This window comes from Aethalodelphis obliquidens, unplaced genomic scaffold, assembly GCF_003676395.1.
Source record: "Aethalodelphis obliquidens isolate GAN/ISIS:26980383/991018 unplaced genomic scaffold, ASM367639v1 scaffold5, whole genome shotgun sequence".
Taxonomy (NCBI): Eukaryota; Metazoa; Chordata; class Mammalia; order Artiodactyla; family Delphinidae; genus Aethalodelphis; species Aethalodelphis obliquidens.
In genome coordinates this window covers 46,994,898-47,004,836 of record NW_020837949.1, presented here as the reverse complement: position 1 = coordinate 47,004,836, position 9,939 = coordinate 46,994,898, and the positions used below count along the sequence as shown (strand labels likewise).

General features: G+C 42.0%; 1 protein-coding gene across 1 annotated transcript in view; it reads right to left on the bottom strand.

The window, feature by feature from the left end:
* Nucleotides 1-413: 413 nt before the first annotated feature.
* Nucleotides 414-9,939, bottom strand: part of TRIL (TLR4 interactor with leucine rich repeats) — an 87,228-nt gene continuing 77,702 nt past the window's right edge. Inside the window, exon 3 of the mRNA XM_027102310.1 lies at nt 414-788. The gene's annotated coding sequence lies outside the window, so the exon portion shown is untranslated. The remainder of the gene's footprint in view (nt 789-9,939) is intronic.

Here is a 9,939-nt window from a genome sequence, read left to right as displayed (position 1 = left end):
ATCAGCTGGAACTGGGAGACAATGGCTTACATCTTCAGAAGAGCTTAGACCAGGACCTTGTGTTCTGTCTGCTTCTAGGTGGGATCCCCTCGCAGGCTCTCGCCAAGATTTCAGCCAGGTCCTCACCCTACCCTGGCCCATATTCGTCTTCCCTGAGCATCTCAAGAAAGAAACAGTAACTTCCCCTCAGAGGCTCACCCTTCCTCATCTGTGTTAGAAAAACAGTAGGGAACTATCAAAATATGACAGAGAAAGATGTTATTCAGACAACCCTGGGCTACAGTCATCATGTTCATGGTGGCAAGCCAAATGTGGCCTGACATACCAGGCAGTATGGAGATGACGGAGAGAGAAAGCAGCGAGGCAGAGAGAACTCAGCCTCCGTCCCCACCCCACAGAAGGCTGGATTCTCATTTAGGGCCAAGGGTTTTAATCCAGCCTATCGCTGGATGTCAAAGAAATAAGAGAATTCCATAGAAGCATTAGAATTTATGTCCACTCAGGGACACTCAGAAACACTCCTGTTCTTTTTAGAACCTTCTGTACACAATGAACAGAGTTCTGATGAGAGATTCTCACTTCCCTTATTTTTTGTACCCTTATTGGCACACCATCCCCAGGGAGTGGGTCTTGGATGCCTTTTACTCCATAGATTTCTAGATAATGTCAATCTTCTGATCTAGCAGCCATAGGTGAATGACAATGGAGACCACCACTGAAACAATCACACCTCCTGTGACAGGAAATGAGCAGAAAGGGTAGAGCAGTTCTGTTATTCTTCCAAGGCCCTGTAGGATGAGATAAAGAATAAAGGCAGTTAGTGAAATGTTCTAGCCATTCATTTTTCTTTTTGCTCTCTTGATTTTTTAAGCAATCATTGTGTGATGTGGACACCCTCAAAACATTAGTTCTTTTGAAAAGTCCCTTATATCCATCATGTATCATTTCTAAGTAAAGAATAGGTTTTTCTTCACTTCTCTTAAACTTCGTCAGTGCTGCCTGCATAAAAGGTAATTGATTTTAGAAATAGATTTTTTCATATAGTGATCTGAGGTTTCGCTGAAATCTCAAATTGTCAGTATTTTCTGATCATTTCGTGTAAGTTTGCTTAGGGCTATGTTTTCTGTATAGGCAGATTGTCTTAATCCAAGACTCATGAGGAATGCAAGCAGAACCCATGTGTTCCATGATTTCTTTTCTCGACACTCCAAACATTAAAGAAATTGAATTTACTTTAGAACTATACACCTTCGGAAGAAGATCCTTGGAACAATCTAGGAAAACAGAACAATGATGTGGCCACAAATGGCCTCTTGACTGTTTGCATGGAGTTTTTTAAACTGGTCCTTTCTGGGGAGGGATGAGGCACAAAGTCACTGTCTTAAAATTGCATTTCATACCAAAAAAAAAAAAAAAAAAAACCCAAAAGCAACATAAATGGCTAACTTTGGAAAGTCAGTTGAATTAATTTTGATATATTTATATGGTGTAATGCTCGAAAGCTTTTTAAAATGGTGATGACTTCTGTATTTATCCATAGCAAAGACGCTCGTGATACATTAAGTGAAAAAGTAGATTAGACTGTATAGTGTAATGCATATTTTGGTTTTTTTAAAGGTGCACGTAGATCCACAGAAAAATATCTGGACAAACATACGTCAAAATAGTGTATGTGTCAAAATGGAACAGTGCTTATGCCTGAGTTTTGGGTGTAATTATGAGGGATATTTATTTTCTTCTTTACACTTTTATTTATGGTGTGACTTTATTTTAATTCAGAATATCTATTACTTTGTACTAAAAATAATGAGATTTTCAATTATAATATTTTTCCTTAAAATGTGGATTCTTAGCACATTTCTAAACTGTGTTATCTCATTCTGTCGTTCAACACTGAAGATTCTGGGATGGCTAGGAAGGTGTCTGCCCTCAGACACTTTTACAGGGGAAGACGGTGCAAAAAAATCTAGAGGTGATAAAGAGATATTCAAGATATAAGGCTGGCAATAAAGAATGCATAGACCACATATCCAGGGTGTTTTTAAATTCTCGACCTAAACAGTTTTTGGATATGTTATAGAAACATTTTATTAATTCAAATCCCACAAATTCAGAACTTGTAAAATGTCTTTAGGAGCTGAATGGAAGTTACCTTTGGAAAGTTATTTATTAAGAAAGACCTATTAGGGCTTCCCTGGTGGCGCAGTGGTTGAGAGTCTGCCTGCCGATGCAGGGGACACGGGTTTGTGCCCCGGTCCGGGAAGATCCCACATGCTGCGGAGCGGCTGGGCCCGTGTGCCAGGGCCGCTGAGCCTGCGCGTCCGGAGCCTGTGCTCCGCAACGGGAGAGGCCCCAACAGTGAGAGGCCCGCATAATGCAAAAAAAAAAAAAAAAGAAAGACCTATTAAACAAGTAATTCTTTAACTTTCGTAAAGAGAGATTTGAATTGTGTCTTCTAGTTGACAAACTGCATCCTTCTTAATTCTTGTGTAAGCCCACTCTGTGCAGTGCAAGACATCATAGGTGCTCGACAAAAGGGTTGTTATTATTATTACTACATTTCATATTACTTTACTATAACGCACTTACAGTTCATTCCTTACATGCAAATAAGGCTATTTCTTACAAATGAATGTTATCAATAGTCATTTTGTCGAATGCACTTGGAAGTAACACTGTGAAAAAGGTTCCTTTTATACCGAAAGTATTGATAATACAACTGCATTCTAGTCAGGCTTTGAACTAAATTTCTTCTGCTGATTAACCTACAAGATTAACAGGTCATATAACTTCAGATTTTTTTTTTTTTTTTTTTTTTTTTTTTTTTTGCGGTACGCGTGCCTCTCACTGTTGTGGCCTCTCCCGTTGCAGAGCACAGGCTCTGGACGCGCAGGCTCAGCGGCCATGGCTCACGGGCCCAGCCGCTCCGCGGCATGTGGGATCTTCCCGGACCAGGGCATGAACCCGTGTCCCCTGCATCGGCAGGCGGACTCTCAACCACTGCGCCACCAGGGAAGCCCAACTTCAGATTTAATTAACAAAATTTAAACTGGTAGTAGAACGTCAAACGAATAGTAATCAAATACATTTCATCTGAAAATTGAGATTCTTCTACATATTTTGCTTCTCCTGACTGCTTACTATTTGATTAGCTTATACTAACATTTTCTTTTCATCCTAATGAAATCAAATAATTCTAATAAGAAATGTCATTTTCCTGCGAAGTATTCTTATGGTGTAACATTCTTTTCATGCACAGCATTGTAATTGGTATTGTTTGCTGCTCATTGAATTACATTAATTATATAGAGGTATCAAATTTGCAAATAAAGAACATTGGGATGCAACAAAGAATAAGATGTTATTCACAATTTCATTGTCAGCCAACAGTGATGATATTCAAAGAGAAAGAAAAGTTGTGTGTGTGTGTATCATGCACACAGTATAAGCCATAGAACAGAAACATTACATCTAAACAATAATGAAACAAATAACTGTGACCAATTTTGAAAAAGAAAGGAGGGATTCACTTCGTTAAATAATATCCTTCTTTAAATTCACTGTGAATAAGATAGTAGAAAAGAACATGTAATATTCTTATCCCAAAGCAGAGGGCTTTCTGCCTCCCCAGTTCTTTTTCTTCCTTTCCCCCCTGTTGCTCTGTCTTCTTTGCCCCACTTCCCAACTCACACTTACACACACACACACACACACACACACACACACACACACACAGCATTAAGTAGCTAGGAATTTACCAAAACATAGCAATACTAAAAAAAAAAAAAAAAAAAATTGAAGATATTTATGCACTCAGCTCTAAGAATAGTCTGAAATGATGTACCAGGAAAGTCTAGATTCAGACCTCTGGCCATGGCACGTGGGGTTTTTTTCAGGCTTCATTGTGTGAAGTCAGAGGTCTGTCATCTATGAAACACTAACACTGACTTGTCACTTAGAAAATAGCCAGTGGTATAACTATTCCCATCTTGATTCCAGATTTAGACAAACAACTGAAGAGAAATGCAGTCCTTCTTGAATTGGAGAATCATAAATGGGACAGGGGCACCAAAAATGCCCCTTCAAACCTCAGTCTTATTTCTATTTTCGTTGTTAACAAATGAAGTCCAAATTGCTATTTAAATATCAAAGGAAGATTATTCCAAAAATTCTGATAATTGAACCTATTTTACATTTTAATTTTGTTTAAAAGTATGAATATTTTCTTCCTTTTATTTATTTAAAAAATTTTAGTACCATGAAGTCAAGGAATTCCAGCATAAACTCTCATCTTCCCCAAACGTTTCATTAGGGTAAAACACGTTTTCTTTGTATTTGAGTTCATTTTTGGGGGGATGGGGGTGGGGGAAGAAAGGGCGAGATTCTGACATAAGAGAATGGCAGTGCTTCCCAGATGCTTTCTGCCATGCTTTAGGGCAGCTTACTTTAAAATGTACGTGGGAGAGGTTTCTAGACTGCCTTTCCACACCTAATAACTCACCCTTCGAGACTTCATGCCCGTACTTATCAGGGTTGGGAACAATTTTTTTTATTATTATTTAAAAGTCTTCCTTGCAGTTACTTCCTCTGAAACAGACCACCTCTTTCATTAGGAATATTTATGGGAAATAATATATTTGTACAGTTGAAAGCATCACCTGTTTTGCTAAGTCAATTCGTGTCTGAATGCAAATAGACTGTTAGAGGGTTTACTCAACAACATTTGCTAATGGAAAGTACTAATCAAAACTTTTCTACAGCAGTAAATTTTTATATTTTTTAACTACTGGATTCCAATTAAATGTATTCAATAGAGCAAGCTTTGATTAAAAAAATTTTTTAAGAGATTATGTATACAGCACTGTGGAAAACAAGGCAGACTAGGTATGCAGGCACTTGTACCTTCTTAATAGAAGTCTTTACCTGAAGGTAAAACCCAATAAAGTGTACCCTATAATGTGCTGTGGACTCTTATGTTGATTTACCTGAGTTACCCTGTCAGCAGAAATCAACTTTACCAGGTACACACTATGCTTATATATTTAGTGCATATAAAAGTGCATATAAAAGATCCTTTTTTCTTTTTATAAAGAAGTACTGAATTTCATTAGGGCACTTGTTTTCTTTAAAAAGTTCTTTGTTAACCATGGGATATACTGATTGCAAATAAAGGAAGTTATGGCACTGTGTTGATGTTTTTAAAGGGAGGGAAAATCCTTAATATGAGCCTCCAATTTCAACGAAAAAAAAAAAGCATAAATATAAGGTTTGGCCTTACTCGAATATACATTAGCAACATCTCTCAAAGAATCTCCTTGATTTCACTGATATATAAATATTTTCCTAAATGACTCAAAAAGATGTTATTTTATTTAATTGAAGTCTGTGAGGAGAGGATTGGGAATAGATGGCTGAAAATCATTTGGGTTTTGGGGGGGTGGAATCCCAATTTTTTTTCTCATCTAAGGATATTTAAACACAACATCTTTACACATTTCCTGTAAAAATTTCACAGACCTTTCATATGTAGGATTCTTGCCCCTATATTTAAGTTTCAGGATTAGTTGCAGTCTTAAAAAAATATTTAATTCTCTTTGCTCTGTGACATGGCTTAATGAATCTAGGTTGAGTTTCTTTAGGAAACATAAGAAGCTTCTTGACAACTGAGAAGTCTCCCAGACACTCATTCCTGTCAGAGTTTTCCAAAACCACACATAAGCTGAGGCCACGAGGTTCCTACATCAGACAAGAAAAGAAGACCGTGGCTTCCCTCCCTGACCTCGGTTATGATTGAGTGAGAAATGTGTTTATTGCTCAGGCTCGCTGAGTGTTTAAATGTCCCTATTGTGCGAATTATGAGTGCTTTGAGTGCAAATTATGAGCAGAGCAGCCACTCTTTATAATTTCCAACTGTCTGATCTACTCTATTTGTCCTTGCTCACCATCCACCCTTGAGAATTGCAAAATCCCAGGCCCATTATTATTTTTAATAATGCCGTTGCATTAAAACCTTGGTTGAAGTCCTCTAGTGATTTTTCTTTCCCTCAAAATCTATATTGCTTTTAAAAGCATTTCATTAAGACTGCGTTTTTAAGGAGGAAAGAGAAAGGAGAGATGGGTGACATTAGTCGGCTGCGGCAGACATCCTTTTTAGTCCTAAGATTAAAGACAAAACCCCCAAAACTACAGAAAAGAACTGCCTCTTTGCCTTGGGCCCCTGACTTTTAAGGGGGTAGCACTGCTGGTGAGAAGCGCAGTTACATAGGAGAGAGATGCAGAACGGGCTGCAACCCTGCAGCAGCCGGGCTGCGCGCGGCCACCTGGCCTGTGCCCAGGTGTCCTTGCGCACCCATGGGAGGGGAGCGGAAGCCAGGTGTCTTCCTCTCGGGACAGGGGGCCTTCCGACGCCCCGAGCACTGAGACACTCTGCCCTCGGGTTTCAGGAGTAGGAGGTAGGGGCCGACAGTTTGACAAATGAGGCAGGAGATACCTCCGGTCTCTCCTCAGTTGTCCTGGGGCTGCCGCCTCTCCCCAGCAAGCGCCCCTTCCCATCCCTTACAAAGGAAAGCGAATCTATTAGCTCTTCGCTCCCAGGAGTCCCGTCTGCCCCTCCCTGAAACATGCACATAAAGAGTGGCAGCCTTGATAGGGGTCCTGGGGAAGGAGAGGTATGAGTGCCAGGGGCTCCGGGTCACCGCCCCAGATTCGCCGGCGTCGCAGCACCGGCATCTTGGCCTCTCCTGGAGCCCCGCGGCGTTTTCCTCTGCTCGTGCGCCCTCTGGCAGCACTATGGAGAGATTCACCCGGCGCGGGGAGCCGTGGGGGGGAAAACATAGAGCAGCTGCGTGCCTTTGGCCAGGAAGAAAGCAAGGTGGGCGTGGATCTGGTGGCCCACCACCTACCTAATACACTGGACTGGGCTCTTCCCCAGTGTGTCAAGGTGATGGAAGCTGAGGTCATGGCTTCCCTGAGCTATATGTTAGTCACCAATGCACCCCAAACAGACTTTCCTAAGACCCCAGATTTGGAAAGGAGAGCAAGGAGGTCCCACCATTTCTGGTACTCACCTCCCCGCCCCCCCGCCCGCCCCCCAGCTCCATCTACACACACACACACACACACACACACACACACACACACACACGCCAACCACCTATTTTCTTTACTCATCCACAGCATCTCCAACACATTCTTAAACCCATGTGATGGCTTTTTTGATGTCGGCTTGGCTAAGCTAAAGTACCCAGTTATTCCATCAGACATTAATCTAGATGTACTGTGAAGGGCGTTTGCAGATGTCATTAAAGTCACTAATCGGTTGGCTTTAAGTAAGGGACAATCTGGGTGGGCCTGACTTAATCAGTTGGAAGCCCTTAAAAGCAGGGCCAAGACGAGAGAGACAGAGCGAGAGCGAGAGCAAGAGCGAGAGCGAGAGAGAGGGAGCTGGAGAAGAATCCCGCCTGTGGACAACAGCTTCAGCCCTGCCTACACAGCCCCACTCTGCTCGTGAACTTCTCTTCCTGATTGCCTGCCCTACAAATTCTGGACTTGCTCCGCTGGCTCCCACGATACTATAAGCCGGTTCCTTGTAATAAATCTCAATATATAAATGTATTGATTCTGTGTCTGAACCTAGATGATACAATTCATATGGCCCAAATCAGAAGAAAGTACTAAGGAAATCCACAGTGCCAGAAGATTACACCCCAGTTCCTCCCAACTGTCAGCCAATAGATAGTTTCTGAATGTCTATTGGTGGCAGGAACAAGGCACTGCACTCTGGAGATGCAACCGAGAGCTGACAGGGTTTCTTCCCTTGGGAAGCTCTCTCATACACACACACCCAGCTCCATATGGCAACTTTGGTCTTTTCAAACCTGGACCAGAAGCTAGCTCTAATTAATGGTTTGTTGTGGGTACCAGTGGCATGCTTGGAGCTATACAAAAATCTAGTAGGAGAACCAGAGCCTTAAGGGCTCTCCGTCTATCAGCAGGAAAGGTGAAATGCTCATTTATCCCATTGCCAAACATCCTGAGTCATCAGCCCCCACGGTGTTTTCTTTGCCCTTACGGTTTCTATATATGGCAAAGGGATGACACTTACTGATAATGGATTGGATTAGAGCTGTAGAATGTTGGCAAAAGCAAACTCAACTCAGGCTGGCAGAAGGGCGGCTCCTCTCTAGATTCATCAGCAGAACCCCTGGTCCTAAGCCAAACTGAGAAGCCCAATAAAAGACCTCATTCCTTCTCCAGCATCTCCTACCCCTGCCTCAAGGCTCAGGGCCTGTCCCATGATGGCAGGAACCCAGTGCATTTCAATCCAACAAATGTTTAATGAGTACCTTCCATGCTGCAAGTTTACCTTCTACGATCTCACGTCCTGAAATAGCTTTTGTAATCACCATTGGCCTGCAAATGAATTGCTATATTGAATGATAATTTCATGCGTATCCTATTGACTTCTCCATGTTGTTCTTTAACCTTTTATTTTCTCCTTGATATTGACACTTTCACTTGGGTTGGGTCAGAACTCTCTCCTGATTTTACCTTCTGTTAGTCTGTTTTGCTTCCTCTCAGCCCCATCTGGAAGGATTTTCTTCTCACCCTAGTCCTCATGATTATAAAGCAGGTGTGTTCAAGGGCTCTGTATTGGTCACTCTGTTGTCTGAATCTACTCCCTCGCCTCCAGAGATGAACCGTACACTGAAGGCCCCATATCTGTACTCATATACAGGAGAGAGGATGGACCTCTCTCCTGAGCCATATAGTCTATTGCTGTGGACACCTGGGTGCAGCACAAGCACCAGTTCCCCCAGAAGAACTCAGCATCTTCTCTCCTTCTTTTCTAATCTGTCGCTCATTCTAAAAGCCATAGCTGAGTTAATGGTGTTGAGAACCGTGTCTACCCAAAAGCCCACTCCAGGAACTCATGAGGCATTCCTGCTTTCCTCTTCCTTACCTTGTGCATTCAATTGGTAGCTGAGTTTGATCAATCCGTTGCAGAATGTCTCTGGTCTCTGATCCTCCGACCCACTGGAAGTGCCTTAGTCTAGGCCTTACGAAGTTCACATCAGGAGCAAATGGTCTTCTAATGATATCCCCGCTTGCATGTCTCTGCTCTCTCCCCCATTCATCTTTCTAAAATGCAAATCCTCTTGTGACACCTTCCCATGTCAGAAGTGTCAGTGGTTTCCTGAAAGCCTTCCATGACCTTCTGCCTTCCCTCCCCGTGCCCGCTCTGAGCTAGCTGACGGGTGGCCCTCCTCTGTGTTCCCACTGCATCCCAATCTCACCCCTATCACGGCACTTAGCACAATGTAGCAGTTTCTTCTTTAAACATTTCAAACAGAGAAAAGTGCAAAAAAAATAATGTAACAACTACCAACATACTCACCACCCAAACTGAACAAAACTTTGATGTACTGATTTCAGTACTTCTTTTTAAAAGAAATTAGCCATGATAAAAATAGTTGAGATCCCTTTGTGACTCATCTATCATTGAAGCCACCGCTGTTCAAGTTTGGGGTTGATTTGTTGCTGAGCTCTTACACCTGATTATTAACTCCCAATAATGGTTTCCCTCTCTTGTTCATCTATGAATCCCCGGGACTTGCCAGATGGAAATAAATAAAGGGAACGAGTAAACATTCATTAAACGATTGTATGAATGCGTAGGTCCACACCCATGCCTCCTGTGGCTCAATCCTCATCACACTGAAATGCTATCTCTTAAAATTCTGCCTAATTAATGTACAATACTTTTAGAGGCATTTGACCCTAAGAAGTTATCCCTGTTTTCTAGAGGTGTTACCCTTAACTAGTAGCTCTCTATGTTGACTGCACGTTGGAATCCACTGGGGAGATATTAGAGGGCTAATATCTGGATTCTGCCCCCAGCGATTCCTATTTAATGGATGAGATGCCTCCTAGGCAGTG